We start from the raw sequence: 15734 nt of genomic DNA on the forward strand, positions 1-15734 counted from the left end.
TGTTAGTCTGTATCCGCAAAAAGAACAGGAGTACTTGTGGCACCTTAGAGACTAACAAATTTATTAGAGCATAAGCTTTCGTGGACTGTATGTTTCTCCTAGCCACCCTTCCCAGTACCACCTTAGTCTGGTGGACTGATGAGAAAAGGTAGTTACATTCAGAATAATGACTGACCTCTGTTGACAAAAAACGTGTCTAATTTGATCTCTGATATGGATATATTATGCAAACACACACCTCTCAGACACTCCAACAAAATTGAATGGACTTGTAAGGAAAAAGAGAAGTGAAGAATTTGCAGCAAATTTATTTATTTCTTGGAGTCTGAAGTTGAATCTCTTTTTACCCAGTGTGGTCCAGTGGAGTGGGCACCAGAGTTAGGAAACTTGAGTTCTGTTAATGGACCTGCCACTGGCCAGAAGCGAGTCCTTTCAGCTTTCTGTGCCTCGATTTTCTCATTTGTAAAATGGGCTAACGATACCTTCCTTGAAAGTTTTTGAGATCTAAAAGGCAATATATAATAGCTAAGTATTTTTTTATTCCACCAATACTGTTTAAAAAGAACATTATTATCCTGCTTGTAGAAACTGAAGTGTTTACTTCTGTATAATCAATAAGTGCAGGAAGGACAGTAATGATTGTTGTAACAATTGATCTTCATTGCTAACAGTTCATTCAGGTATTGTACTTTGTTTCCAAAGCAATCTCTGACTGCATCTGTGTTTGGCTCAATCTGTTATACTGGGCTATCAGCTACAAACTCCAACACTCACATTATTGCTGGATCAAATGGATCTTTTGGTTTGAATTCCTCATTGCCACCAATGACTAATCTCAAATCTACTCCCTCATCATTTTCATAAACATGCAAACACAGATTCAAATTCAGCTAATGGTTGCTGGCAAATTTACTCCACAAATCCCACCATTTGGAATGAGAGCTTTCTTTGGAGGTCCTTCAGAAACGTTCCCCCTTTTTTCTACCACCCTAGTGAGAATAACCTTCCTTGTGAAATACCTTATACTCACCTGATGTATCAAGAGCCAGAGTGAAGCTGTAAACCCAGCACCAAGACTGGAAGTACAGACTCTGTCTCCAGGGGGTGAGATATACACAGGGACACAAGATGCATACACAGCCAAAACCAGAAACACACACACTATCAGTCTTTGTCTGAAATAAACTCATTTCAAAAGCTGATGAGTGAATCCCGTTTAACAGCCTTTTTTACTATTATGTTTTTTCACTCTTATCTCTGTGTCTTTTTCTGTTCCGATCTTCAAAGCCTAATTAAAGTTAGGCGAGACCCCTACATTCTCTCATGTTATCTGCTGGAAAAGGACCGCTTTTAGCAAAGAGCAAAAGTGCTACAGTGACCTCTGGTGATGAAAACCCAGCAATGCACTCACATAATGGTTTGGTTTCAACCACGGAGAAAATGCTGACACATTCAAGTTCTCCAAATGGGTCTAAATAGGAACAACAGGAACCTTTGTGAGGAATGAATGACTTTCAGCCTGTATTTCAAAAGGAATGCTTCACACTGTCTTCTGCACCACCTGCAGGCTGGATTTTTTATTTTCTATTGTCTCACCCTCCCCAATCTGGAATTTTTTAAAAATGATCAAGAGTAGGTGTTGCGAGAGAGGGGAGAAGAGTTTATATAAGTGAATGTAGCACACTAGGAAAGATTTTTTTCCGAAGTGTTCTGCTACATTGCAATAAGTTATGCTAAACTAAGTAACATCCTATTACGTTATGTGATTCTGCTTTGGTAGATGGCGTGATGTGGCAGCCTCTCACACCATACTCTCAATGTTTTGAAAAGAAGAAACTTTTCACTAGGCTGTCTGCCTATTACAGAGTCATGCATCTAGGTACTATTGTGCCTTCATGACCAAGAATCCAGGCAATCTCTTTTATCTGCTGAAAAGTCCAATTCAGCAGTGAGGGACTTAGGCTCAGATCCTCAAAGGTAGTTAGGCACCTAACTAATCAGTGGGAATAAGGTACCTAAATACTTTTGAGGAACTGGGCCTTAATGCTTAATTATACGCATGGGAGTAGTCCCACTCACTGAAACCAAGGCATTTAGGGACTGATCTTGCACCATTTAAGTTAATTGTAGTTTTACCATTGATTTCAGTAGGAGCAGGAGCAAGGCCTATGTTTCTTACTGAATCAGGGCCTTAGGTCCTGATCTTGCAAAGACTTATGCATGTGGTTACGTTTACATATGCGTAAGTATTTGCAGGGTCAGGGTTTTAGATTATAGTCCAGCACAATGAGGCCTCAATTGTCCATGAGGTCCCTGGGCACTACTACAGTACAAATAAATACTAATACTAATAAATAATAACGTGACAATGTTATGACAAGCCTGACCATGACAAGTAACTGAGATTTTTTCTATATGGAAATTTAAATTTGTTAATGCTGCCACCAAACTTCTAGTTTCTTTCATCTAAGTATTTGGAACAAGGGCTTTTTCCTCTGGATTCCTGTCTATATTAAATGCTATTATTGAGGGTGGGTTACTATTAATATAAAACATTATGGTTATCATTCTTCATGTCTATGAATAACTAGTAAAAAGGTTAAGGAGTGGTGAAAAGGAAAAGTTATTCCTATTTCTAGTAACCAAAGTTATAGATACAATTGAAGTGTCCTTTTACTATACATTAAAATAAGAAAAATAACTTATTAATTAAATTCACAAAGATGTCATTAACTGTATGTTAAAGGTACACATTTAAGAGCCTTGTTTTCTTGAGTCTTACTAGGCAGTCAAAAAAAAATAATCAGGATATGCAATAGTTGCTATATCAAATTTAACTTGACTGAGTTATCATCCAGCATATTTTATGGTACTATGTACAAATAACAAGAAAATCAGGAAGAAAGTATATTGTCTAGCTACCTCCCTCCCTCTCGGGTTTATCCTGCTGCCTCATCACCATAGTATCTGAGTGCTCTCCCTTTAAAATCAATTGCAGTGGCAAAGTCCTTAGTGGACTTCATGGAGTCTAGGTAAAACTCTGGGAGTTTCTTTTTAGTTAGTTTGGTTTGTCACAGGTGGCTTTTGGGGGGGGGGGGGAGAGGGTGGAGGCATCTGTGTGAAACTCACACAGGCAGGGTGATCAGATCACAGCAGCCACATTTCTCACCATGTTCTTCAGGAAATGGTAAACCTACTCAGTTCTTGTTCTGAAGATGCCACGTAATGTTAATGGGTGGAGGGAACACCCCATTCCCCAATGTTGCAGCTATTTTATACAGCATATGACACATTAATATTGTGGGAGGACATTTAATTTGAATTGATTACCATTTTTTGTAATTGCACATCTGTAATATTGCATATGAGATTTTGCATTCATTTTCCTTGCTTGTTTTTTAAAAATAAGGAAAAGAAAAGACTAAAAGCCTCCCCAGGATGCTCTGGAGTTCACTTGTGACTCTGCCTGTGTGTGTTCAGATTCTTTCTATATGAAATCTGTCCAACCATGTCCAGAGTTAGAACCCAACCTCTCGGCTTGAGACCAGTTTTTAACTGAACCCTGACAGTTATGCTTGTTTTTAAAATACACCCTGGGAACTTACGTTCGTGGGGCCACATTCATTCTTGCTCGTGCAATTTGCACATCTTTTTTCATTCCTGATCTGCTTCATCTCAGGAGGGATTCAGCTGTGGAAGGGAAGGTGGTAACACTTACTCATGGATTCTGCCAGGGGATGGAAGTTTTGCTGGAGGCTGTAGAAGATACCCCATATGGCAGCTGCCTAGACAATGTGCAGAACTGGTATATCCCCTCTTAACCCGTGCTGGCTTGCTGGGCACGCATCAATGGTGGGGAGGTTTGGGGCACCTTGCACTTCTGCAAACCTACTACTAGTGGAGGCTAAAACTCAAACACCATCAAAACCTCATATGACGGTGGTGGGTCAGGGTGTTGTGGGGGAGGGCTGATACAATCCTTGTGCTCATTGTTTGAGTAATAGCTGAAAGAAGGAGATTAGAAATTGAATGCATGAAACCTTTTTCCATTCAGTTCATTGTGTCAGCATGAATTTTCATGGCTGTCATATTCCAGCAGGCCACATCTTTTCTTTTCTGAGATGTGATCGTCACCAGAGCTCTGCCCAGGAGTTATCATTAAGATCCTTCCCTAATGTTACAAAATGATATACTATAAACTTGCTATGTTAGTCTTTTGCTTCTAAACTTGAAGCAGTTTGTAGCATCAAAAGGCTAACCTATTACAGCGGAAAGCACAGTTCAGAATAATTGTTTTTTTACCTCTCTTTGGTTTTCATAGATGGCTACCTACATTTGTTCAATTCAAATTCTTAAAGCTACTGCACTGGTTTTTCACAGGTATAACACAACTGATACCAGTACAGTCATTCCTGGTTTACACTATAATAACCGAGATCACAACGAAGCTGATTATCTGACAAAACCTGGAACTTAGCCCCTGGAAGAGATAGCTATGTCCATTAAAGGGTAGAACCTGCCTCAAGGTACAAACTATCTGGAAAAAGTTGGCCTTGGGTAGAAATTAGGATCAGTGTTATCACTTTAACCTTCCAGACGACCTGAAAAATGAGTAATGGATTCATTTATCTAGGTATACAGCAAATGTCTATAAATTCTTCCCTTCTGGGAGGCAACCATGTAGAATGGTAGGAACTGCCCATTATTGAACAGCCTATAGCTCATCTGTGAGGGTTGGTGGCAAGAGAAGGTGTGTGGGCATAGGAACCGACTCCGTGGGTGCTTTGGGGCTCAAGCACCCACCGAAAAAAATAGAGGGTGCTCAGCACCTGCAGGGCTAGATTAATCTTTTGTGGACCCCGACACTTGGACTCTGGCCCCACCCCCCATTCCATCCATGCTCTGCCCTGAGGCCCTGCCCCCACTCAGCCTCTTCCCCCTTACGGCTCCACCCGGCATTTGCATGGCGGGGAGGGAGCGGAGAGGAGCACGCACCGACTAGCCAAAACAAAAGTCAGCGCCTGTGCGCCTGGGTGCTAATTCTTCCTCCTGTCTTCTCTTCTTCCACCTCCCCCCTGAAACCTCCTCCATACCACGACAGCTCTGCCCAGCACACCTCTGTGCCCCCAGCAAAACACACACAAACCTTTGTAGATGGGAACAAGACACTTCCCCTCCTCCAACCCTTGTCCGAGATTCAGCATTCATTCACATGTTTATGCAGCGCATTCTTTCCTCAGGAGGTACGAGATGCAATGTTGTTAGGGCTGGGTTTGCAACAATAATGAAAATTGCAGTTAAGGAGCATACCTGCCCCACCTTTTTTCCATTATATGTGCTGTGAAAGACAGTTGTGTAGGAAAGTAACCGGGGCACATCTAGGTATGAGGAAATATATATAATCCTCCAACTGCTGTAATAGTATACTGGACTGGCTTCCCCTGAATAGAGTGAGGCTGTTTTATTTGACAAAGGACACATTTCCATGTCACCTAACTTCTTTTGACACTAAATAGAAACATCAATTGAGGTTGAGATTTTTCCAGCACTGCAGGGGATTTAGACAGACAACGTTCCTGAACTCTAGGACAACCTGGAATCTTGAGATCCACAAACAAGCAATGAATGTATTTGCTCTCCAAAATAATATTTTAAAATAGACTATCACAGCGACAAGTTCGTTCATGGTGTGTACTTGTGTTACTGTCTAATATTACCATGTCTAGGATGATGGAAGACACTCAGACTGCATTCATGTGTTTTCCTAGGTGGATGGGAAGCATTATCACACCTTGTTCTACATATTTTGTTCAATTAACTTCCCTGCTACTTGTTTCTCCAATTATGGGCCAGATTTATACAGAAGCTTCAGTCCAGCCTGGCTTTTCTGTGGAAAACATTTACACCTGCAAAAAGTGTATCTGTGGTCCCTGCACTTAGTTGTGGGATCAAAGCCACCTACCATCTATAATATGTCTTTTAATGCTTGATAGGAGGATTAAATTAGGAATTTTGCCATCTAAATTGTAGGATTTGGGTCCATACTAAATTGTATGTTCCAAAATGCAAATGCACATTTTTTGGGTACTAATTGCATATGCATACACTCACACACAAAAGCGATGGCAGCCTTTAACAACTTGACTGTATGTAAGAATACTAACTAGGAGTAATTACAAATCAGGATACACAAAATATAATAATTTGTGAAATTCATGGTTAGAAGACCATACAAAAGAATTATATATCCTGTACATACAAACTGCATTGAAATAACTAAAACTAATATGCCAGTAGCATCAAACCCAATCCACTGAGACTAGAACAGGTGGAGGGGGTAAGATATGAGAGTGAACAACAACCTCCAAAAAGGTTCCAATGAGGCTGGTGTGACAGATCATTAGTGACCTCTCCTGAAAAGATTTGCCAAATCTTCTAGGCAATCTAACCTATATTCAGTCTTGGGTGTCCAGAGCTGGATCCAAAGCCCATTGAGGTCCAAAGACCTTTGGATCAAGTCCACATATTGCTAAACATTATTACCCATCATATCACTTTCCTTGTGATGTCACTATCTCCAGTTTGGCAATAATCAATCTTTACCTCTTTTGCACAACTTTCCTTTTATCTGTGCACTGTAGATGTGCCTACAGTTGGAGTGTGCCTGGAAGCCTTTGTCCCTCTCTTCTATGTACATTTAACATTTTGTCCTACAGACAGAATTTGCCACGTTCTCATACTAAGCATTTGCTCTATTTATTGTCTTTCTCTTCACTCTTTGGAGAAGTCTATTTAACAATTAACAACTTTTACCATGACTTTGTTTGAAATAGCTCTAGCAGGTAGACTTAGGAGGTGGGTTTCAATCTAGCTCCCACTGAAATCAATGGCAAAACTCTTATTGCTGTTCTCTGGGAGTAGATTCAGGCCCTAATCTGCAATGGATGGCTGTAACAAACCATCCACCTCAAAATTATTATTTATATATTTGTTTTTGTAGCTGCTGGGTGTCTCATTGTGTTAGACACTGAACAAACACATAGGACGAGAGAGCTTCTGTCCTGAAGAGCTTACAGTCTAAATAGGCAAGACTGACCAAAAATGGGAGAAATTAAGTATTATCCCCATTTTACAGATGGGAAAGTGAGGTACAGAGAAACTAAATTACTTACCCAAGATCACACAGAAATAGAGGGGTAGAGTTGGAAAGAGAATCCAGATCTCCTGAGTCCCAGGACAGTGCTTTGAATACAAGAGCAACTCCCCTATCTTGACTCCCATTCAGGAAAACACGTAAGAATGTGCTTGAATTTAAGCATCTTCTAGTTAATCCCGTGCTTAGGAATTTTCCTGAAAGGGGATGTGTTTATAAATATGGTCAGTATATTTTTCTTAAAATCTGCTTGCTGTATATAGAATTATATGTAATGGACTTATTAGACTATCGAGAAATGCAATAGTAAGATATAACCATGGGTTATATATATATTGGGTTGAATTCTATTGGCTTTTGTTGGGTTTGCTGTTTTTATTGTAATTTGGGCTGGTGCTCCTAATGCTTTGAATAGGCATTCTTTTTATTTTTGTGTATAAATAAAATATAAATGACAAATAATTATTTGTATATAATTTTTAGGAAATGTGTTGTTGGAGTAAATTCAGAGCTATAGTTATAAATTGAGGGAGAAAATAATTGCCACAGGATGTATTTCTTTATATGTGCATTAGTATTTGACAGGGGAATGGCTTCTATCCATCCAGAAAAAACATACAGACCCATTAGCCTTGCAAAATCAGAATGGCATAGTTAATAGAGATTTGTAAGCCTTTGAAAAGGGTGCACTGGCACTATTCTTGGCACACTCCAATGGGCTTTAAAGAACAGTAATAAAAGGATAATGTCAATGCATAGCAGCAGGGACCTGATCCAACTCTCCCACTGATATCAGTGGGTGCTGGATCAGGCCCAAGAACAATAACTGGCTAAATCCCGAGGTTTCCTGACAGATGAGAATGGGTTTGTATCTATATGTGATTTTGGAACAATACTAAATGGGAATAATTTCTAGTGAAAACAGAATGTATGCAAGATTGAGTAAACATAAGGGTCAAATTCCCACCAAAGCATATGGAAAATCTATAATATACCTATAATCATCTGTCAGTTCCACCAGTGGCCTGAGATGAACAGTTAAGAGACTCCACAATAGCATATTAACCCTCAGGAATAAAAACACACAGTGACGTAAGAGTCATACGTAGCAGGTACTTAAATCTGAACACATGGACTAGAAATTCAGTAAATCGAAAGCAAGATAAGGACTTAAAAATCTAGCTGAAATAATAATTAAATGGTGAAGCTGCATATTTCAACACCTTAACAGAAAGCTGCATTCACACTCAAAATGGATACTTGCCATTCAGTTTTCTTGTTTTTGTATAAAACACATGCTGACCTCATAATCCCTGAGAGCATGTACACTTTTAGCACACAGTCAGTTAACTATTTGATGGCTATGAAAGGCAGCAATTCACAAACAACCTCTTAATACACTAGTATCATCTTAAACCAAAACTCCTTCCTAATGACGGGCCTGATTTTGCTGCCATTTAAATCAGTGGGAATTTTCCAGTTGACTTCAATTGGAATCATGTAAAGAACCACTAATGTAGAGGATTAACTAGGGATTGCTTAGTTTTTAAAATATTAGTGCTACAGATTTACCATTAGGTTAATGATGTCACAGTTGTTTAATTCTGATTGACTGTGAATGTGTATTTACTTGGCAGCTGGGCTATGGTTTGATCTGCATACAGTACATCAGAGAAAGGAAATGGAATTTCATGTTGCCTCAGCTGAGAATCTTGATGGATAACGTAGATAGATTAATGAAATTACTGTTTTTGTGCACTTCATTAATTATACTACGTATACTGAGTTGTGAGGCTTTGCCTTACTTAAACATTGCTATTTTAAGTGCCATCTACTTACTTGTAAGCTTTAGCTACAGTATTATTCTAGAGGACTTTGATGGTTCAATTGTTTGATTATAATATACCAGGAAAAGGAATTGCCAGCACAGTAACAAGAATATTTTATCTCACTTTTCTTCTTTAAAGGAAAGTGAAAGGGTAGTTTTGAAGATAAAATAATTTGGCTTGTATTGATATGAAACGTTAACTATTTACTGTTCATGCTTTGCAAGGAACCCTTGCAACTTATTTAAAAAGAAATTTAAAATACACTAAAACATAATGTATATAATAAGTAACCACAGAACTGATGCAGAGGAAAAACTCAAGAATGTAATGCAAAAACCCACTGTAATGCAATGATTTTTGTTAGCAATTTTGCTTACAAAAATATAATCCTGTGTTATTTAAAAGTAAACAGAAAGATTAATTTTCATCATAAAAATGAACTGCATCATTTGCCACAGCATGCTTTGCTGTATATCCTTCATGCTCAGAAGCACTTCTTACAACATATAAATAGGAAGGGTCCAACTCTACCCTCATTTATATTGGTGCAGATAAACTCATGCTACTGAAGGTAGAATCAGGCCTTAGACTTGGTTTTACATGTAAAGTTTTGATTAAAATTGGCATTTTTTTGCATCTTATATCTTATTAAGGCTAGATCCGAATTTAGACTATGCACCTGCGCAAGGGAGAAAAACGAGTAACTCCGTGCCCCTTTACATGCCCTATCCTGATCTTGGGTCCAGACACTTAGGAGAAAGCAAGGTTACTACCTGCTCACTTCCTCCCTAAAGCTGGTAGATGGGGAGTGGTTGGGAAAGGGCACGGAATTAGTAGGAAGGGGGGTGGGTGGGAATGCATAGAGAGTTAGCTCCACCCTCTCTCTTGTGGGTCAGAATAGCTGAGCCAGCATAGGGCTGGCTGGGAATAGTCTGATAGTAGAGCTGATTAAATAATAAAAAAGCACTCAAACATTTTTGTGAAGATTGCTTGAAAATTTTCATAAAATAAAGTTCATCAAATTTTTGAAATGGTTTGTCCGCTCTATTAACCGGTTCAAAAAACAGCAATGTATTTCTCAGGGGTTTTTTTTAAATCCAAAGAGAAAAATTGGTCAAACTTTTAACAAAGAACAAATTTTCAACCAGCTCTTGCTACCAGTTATCATCCCACCAATGCGGAGGGGGTGCAGGTGGGGAATTGTGCATTAGAGGCGTGTGACTGACACTGACGCCTAAGGCTAATGCTAAGGTGAGGCAGTTCCACACTACCCCTTGCCTAATAGCAGAATCTAGCCCCTTATCTTTTAAACACTGCCATGGTTGAAAGAAGGAGCAGAAAACATTCTTGTCACAGTAATCTCCTGCAAAAGTAATGAATATGTCCAAAGAGTAACTGGAAGATAAACAAGCACATGTTATTAAAATGAGCATTTCTGCTTTTTCTGTAGTGATTGGTCTCATACTGATGAAAAGTGAATGTATTTTTGAGACTAAGATTGGGGACTCCAAATCAGAGATCAATAGACCAATAACAATCCTGCTGCAACCTAGCACGAGACATCAAAGAAGAATTTTGCTGTTTAAACATTAAACATTTTGTTTAAATATTAAACAGGGAGGCTCCTTGATTGCTAAAACACCATTAAGCAGAATGGAGGCCAGTCTGTAGTCTCTGATTTTGGGCCCATACAGCATGTTACCAACAATGTCATTTCCCAATGGTACAGCGATGTAAATGGGTAGCAAGTACTTAAGGAATGCTGACTGGGAAAAACAACAACAAACCTCCCACCTTTGTCAGTGTTGCTACAAGCAGAATGCGTGCACTTTTCATTCAAGAAATGTAAAGTATGGACTTAGTTGTTGTACCTCCTGCCACAAAAGTGATCTTGTGACATTTGAAACATTCCTTGAATAGTTACTACTGGGTGAATACTGCAAAACAGTTTTTGTTAATACACCTGCACATTTTTACATGAATTTGCCTAACTTTATAAATAAATTAATGGAGATATCCCATCTCCTAGAGCTGGAAGGGACTTTGAAAGGTCATTGAGTCCAGCCCCCTGCCTTCACTAGCAGGACCAAGTACTGATTTTTGCCCCAGATCCCTAAGTGGCGCTCTCAAGGATTGGACTCACAACACTGGGTTTAGCAGGCCAATGCTCAAACCACTGAGCTATCCCTCCCCTCCTTTGCTGTGCTTCTCCTTTGTGTTCCTCTTCTGGGTGAAATTCACCCCTGGCGCTCTGGAGCCCTGCAAGGCTCTCTGTGTCATTTAAAAAGGGCGGTGAAATGAAGTGGTGTCCCAGGGCTGTCTACACATGACAGGACAAATGGCCTCTGTACCAGCCTGGCACAGGATGATGTGAAACGTTGTGACGGGGGCAGGTCATTGTGTTGGATCAGTGTTTACCCAGATACAGTTACCCCAGTATCCCATTCTACTGTTGCTCAGAAGATGGGACTGCCCATAATTTGGAATTGCAATCACAATCATAGGGATGACTGCTCAGCAGCGCCAGGCACAAACCTGAGACAAAAATGTACTTATTGGGTTATTGTAGCTCCTGTCATCTCACACTTCAACTGATCAATTATGCATTCTTTGAACAGGCAATGGGACTACTCACATGCACAAATATTTGCAGGATCAAGGCCTTAGATGTATCAATCTAATAAAGGAAATTTAGCTATAGATTATAGAAACTACGTGTGAGCAACACTATCCAAAGTAACGTATCAAGGTGAACTATAATAAAAAAACAAAAGGTAAACAAATCTAAACCCTTCCCTCTCCACAATGCATATTTACATTGTTTAGTGTTCAAATTCTATGGAAGAGGTTATTTTTGCCTCTTCTGAAAACCTACATCAGCTATCAATGTCAATTATCCCCTACCTCACTAGACATCTCAGTTACGCATACCATGAGCACGTTTTCCCAGAATTTCAATCACTTCCTCTTGGCTGCTGAAGTGAAATAAGAACCAGACAAGATTGTCCTCTTTACCTGCGGTGACCTGAATGCTTTGTTCCACTATAGAAATTATTTTTATTATATTTTATCTTAATAGTGTGTTATTATTGGAAACAAAACTTTGATTTTAAGAGTCTTGTGATTGTTTAAAAAAGCAGTGTGAGACAAAGGTTGTGCTGTAACTGTAAATTTATTGCTATATATTATCTTTATAGCAGTCAGCTTTAGCAATTGCTGTAGTTCTTGTTGCAAAACAGTTTCAATCATATAACACTCTGCTTTCAAGTGCTGATAACTTTCAGAATTATCCACCTACTTGGCTGAAATATTCCAGGTGTAGTCTGTTCAGATGCAATTTTCTTTTGGATATTTTGAGCAAAATCCTTTAATCTCTTTTTAAGTTATGGATGAAAGAGGGACAAAACTTATACTTTTACTCTTAATAAGGAATATATGCTTTACTATCTTTTGGAGTGAAGGATATCAACTGTATGAAATTAAAAATCACCTTTGTATACAGCTGGTCAGAAAACTTTCATGAGAAAAAAATTTCAATAGTAAATGGAAAAGAAACCAGAATTTAATGAAAAATGTTTTCCATTCTTTTATTGCTTTTATAGAAGGTTGGAAAATTGCTGTCAAAATGTTGATGGAAAAGGGGGACAAATATTCATAAAAAAGTTCATGAAATTGTTTTCCAGTTAGCTGTAGCTTGTTGCTTTTTTTAAACAGGATTATAAATCCTAGCCATATAAATATCAGAGACAATGCAATAATCATTAGAACAGTGAACTTTGGTTTAGAGAAACATTATACAGTAATATAAACATTTTATCTCCCTATTTAATGGGGTGCTCCATGTTACAGCTGCAGTTTCAATCACATTATCAATGGGCATCTATTAAGGTTTTAACAGGGCCTATAAAAATGCCATCTTCTTTGAGACTTCATTGCACATTAGCCTTTTCAAACCTGGCTGACAAAGGGGTGGCTACTGTTAGGCTACTGCTGGGACAATTTACACGAGGGACATTGCAAATGTACTACTGAAACATACACAACGATACTGTCCAGAAAAATGCTTTAAGGTTAGGAGAAAATTATACATGCAAATAAAATGGAAGATCATGTGGTTTTAGGGTCTCTCTGAAAATATGACTGAATTCTACAATATTGTGATCAATCTCTCTTTTTAAATGTTTATCTTTTGCCACTGTGAAAAAAGAGTAAGCACAATGTTAACAAGTGAATATCTTTTTTCATTGTAAAGATAAAGTCAGCTTGATAATAATCCATCCTTTTAAATCAAAACCTCGATCTATACTAAAGAAATGTATTGTTGCAAAGGTATGACTGAACTATCGTAACTTGTTCAGAATCTTTGCATTAACCATCCTGGCCAGTGCAAACCTATTAAGCATGCCCACAACCAGCACTCTCTCATACTCACCATTGCAATATCAATGCATTGTGGGTATCCAGCACAATTCTCTAAAACGGAGGTAGCAATCAATACTGTAGTTGTTGTTTTTTTTTAAATCTAAAATGTAGGAATGACTACATAGTTCGTAAAATTAAATGCCATTTAGTACTGCATTTTTTTAAACAAGGAAAGCCTTAAGATTTCTGTATTGTACCTTATAAAACAGACAATTTTTATGTATAAAATGACAGCTACTCAAAGCATGAAAATAATCAGGAACACAGGAGATATTGCACAGCGTAGCCAAAGGAGTGTGTGCAGGAGCACTCCTGGACTGTGCTGGAAGGGCCATTTGCAATAGCACAGCTGCAATGCCAGTGCTTTCTTTTTGCAATAGCACTGCAATGGTGCAGAGCTACCCAAGGCAAGATACCATAGTGTGCAATGGTGCAGAGCTACCCAAGGCAAGATACCATAGTGGTCAGCCTTGCTCTAAAAGCAAATACAAATGCAGTCATTGTGCATGGTTACAAGTGCTTTTATTTGTGGACACAAGGACCCTTATGTCTGGAGCCCCATTGACCTCAGGGGGCTCTGAAAGGTTGCAGAGATCCACCCACACAGATCCAGTTACAGGATTGGAGGCAACCTGGGTGACCAAAATGATAGGTAATTACAACAGAGCAAGTCTCTAATGTTCAGCGGCTGTAGGAAGAGAGAAAGCACCATCCCATTTATCTCAGTAAACTGGAGCATCAAAGCCTAACTGGGATTATCTAAATACCAGCATTATTACACAAAACATGCAATTGCTGTTCCTAAAAAACAAATCCAGGAAATATGTATATAGAGATGTCAATGTAACAATAAATGTAAACATGGCCATTTCCATTAATTCCCTTGTCGCCAGCTCCAATTTCAGTGCCTTTCCCCTTTACTCACCTTTGGCTTGTAGCAATATTTTTCTTCATCACCTCCCCTCTTATCAGCCAGGTAAATCACTGGTCCCAGGATTTATGACAACACCTCGCAACCCCCCGCCCCCCACGGTCTTCCTCTCTCCCCTATACCAATTTCCATTCTTATGTGCTCCTTAGTTATATTTACATTAACTCAATATAGAGCCTTTGGGTCCTAATAGATCTGAGAAATAGTTTAACTCACAAGATCATCTTTTTATAGGGAGAGTTCTACCACATTCTGGTAGCTAGTCCAGTGGTACACACTTGTAGGCATTTGTATGTTCCTCTCTGTATTTTCTTCTCTGTGCTCTGGCACACCAACAGGTGGCTGATATTTTTCCAAACTTTGAAGAAAAGAAAATGTCAACAAAATAGGTCACACACAAATGTGGCCATTTCTTTTAACCAGCTCTACTTGTATCTAAGAGAAAGAATGATCCAGTGCTTAGGGTGCTAGTGTGGTACTCAGAATTGGAGGGTTCCCGACTCTACTTTGCCACATGTGACCTTGGGAAAGTCATTTAGTTTTTCTGTGCCTCACTTCCCCATTGGGGAGTGATAGTACTGTACTACCACACAGGGGTGTGCTGAGGATACATTAAAGATTTAAACCCCACAATGTTATGTGAATAGAGGGTGGGTTTTTTTTGTTTCCCACCCCCCGTGCAGAGATGTTTGACAGGTAGGTGTGGACACCATCTCCTTACCACAGCTTTTTCAAGGAAGTTTGTTAAGATACTGCTCCAACTGATGTAATGTGCTGAAGCCACAGAAACATAGATCCATCTGGCTTGATAATGTTGCTTGGGTGTGGCAAGCTTCATTTGTAGGCTGGGCCTTTTTTCCTACAAATGGCCAAATGGACAGAGGTATTTCCTGGCATTGCACAATCTTTTCTTTCTGTATCCGTGTTTCCTTCCAGGGAGAGCTCCTTAGTATGAACAGTACCCAGCAGTCCCTCTCTTAATTCAGGGAACCTAATACAAGAGACAAAAGCAACACTAAGGGCTTCTTGCAGAAGGTTACCAAACTCAACATATAGTTGGAATGTTTGTAGACTGGCTAGAAATTCAGACATATTTTTTCCTTCCATTTGATTTTCTAGATGATACATAGCTTTCATCTAAAAAAACCTTGGTTTTGATACATCATGGCCAAAAAATTCAAATTTGGGTACCTAGTGATATGCTCTTAAATCTATTAGAAACTTAAGTACAATGGCCAAACTTTGAAAGATGTTGAAGTTATTGAGAGTGCCAGGATTCAATTCTGCTTTTTATTTAGGATCTTCACTCCATCTCCCCCAGATCCTATGAAAAACAAAGTATTTAAACATGGCAAAAGTAATTTTCCCCATCACTGTTAGGAAGAAAAGAGCTGTTACT

The 15734-nt window shown here is 39.0% G+C and overlaps 1 long non-coding RNA gene across 1 annotated transcript; it reads right to left on the bottom strand.

The window, feature by feature from the left end:
• Positions 1-42: 42 nt before the first annotated feature.
• LOC135980783 (uncharacterized) lies at positions 43-15326 on the bottom strand. The gene is made up of 4 exons (XR_010597682.1): positions 15057-15326; positions 5147-5267; positions 3606-3690; positions 43-504 (listed from the first exon to the last, which is right to left on the bottom strand). It is a non-coding gene; the product is annotated as an uncharacterized LOC135980783 (long non-coding RNA).
• Positions 15327-15734: the final 408 nt, after the last annotated feature.

Source organism: Chrysemys picta, chromosome 1 (genome assembly GCF_011386835.1).
Source record: "Chrysemys picta bellii isolate R12L10 chromosome 1, ASM1138683v2, whole genome shotgun sequence".
Classification (NCBI taxonomy): Eukaryota; Metazoa; Chordata; order Testudines; family Emydidae; genus Chrysemys; species Chrysemys picta.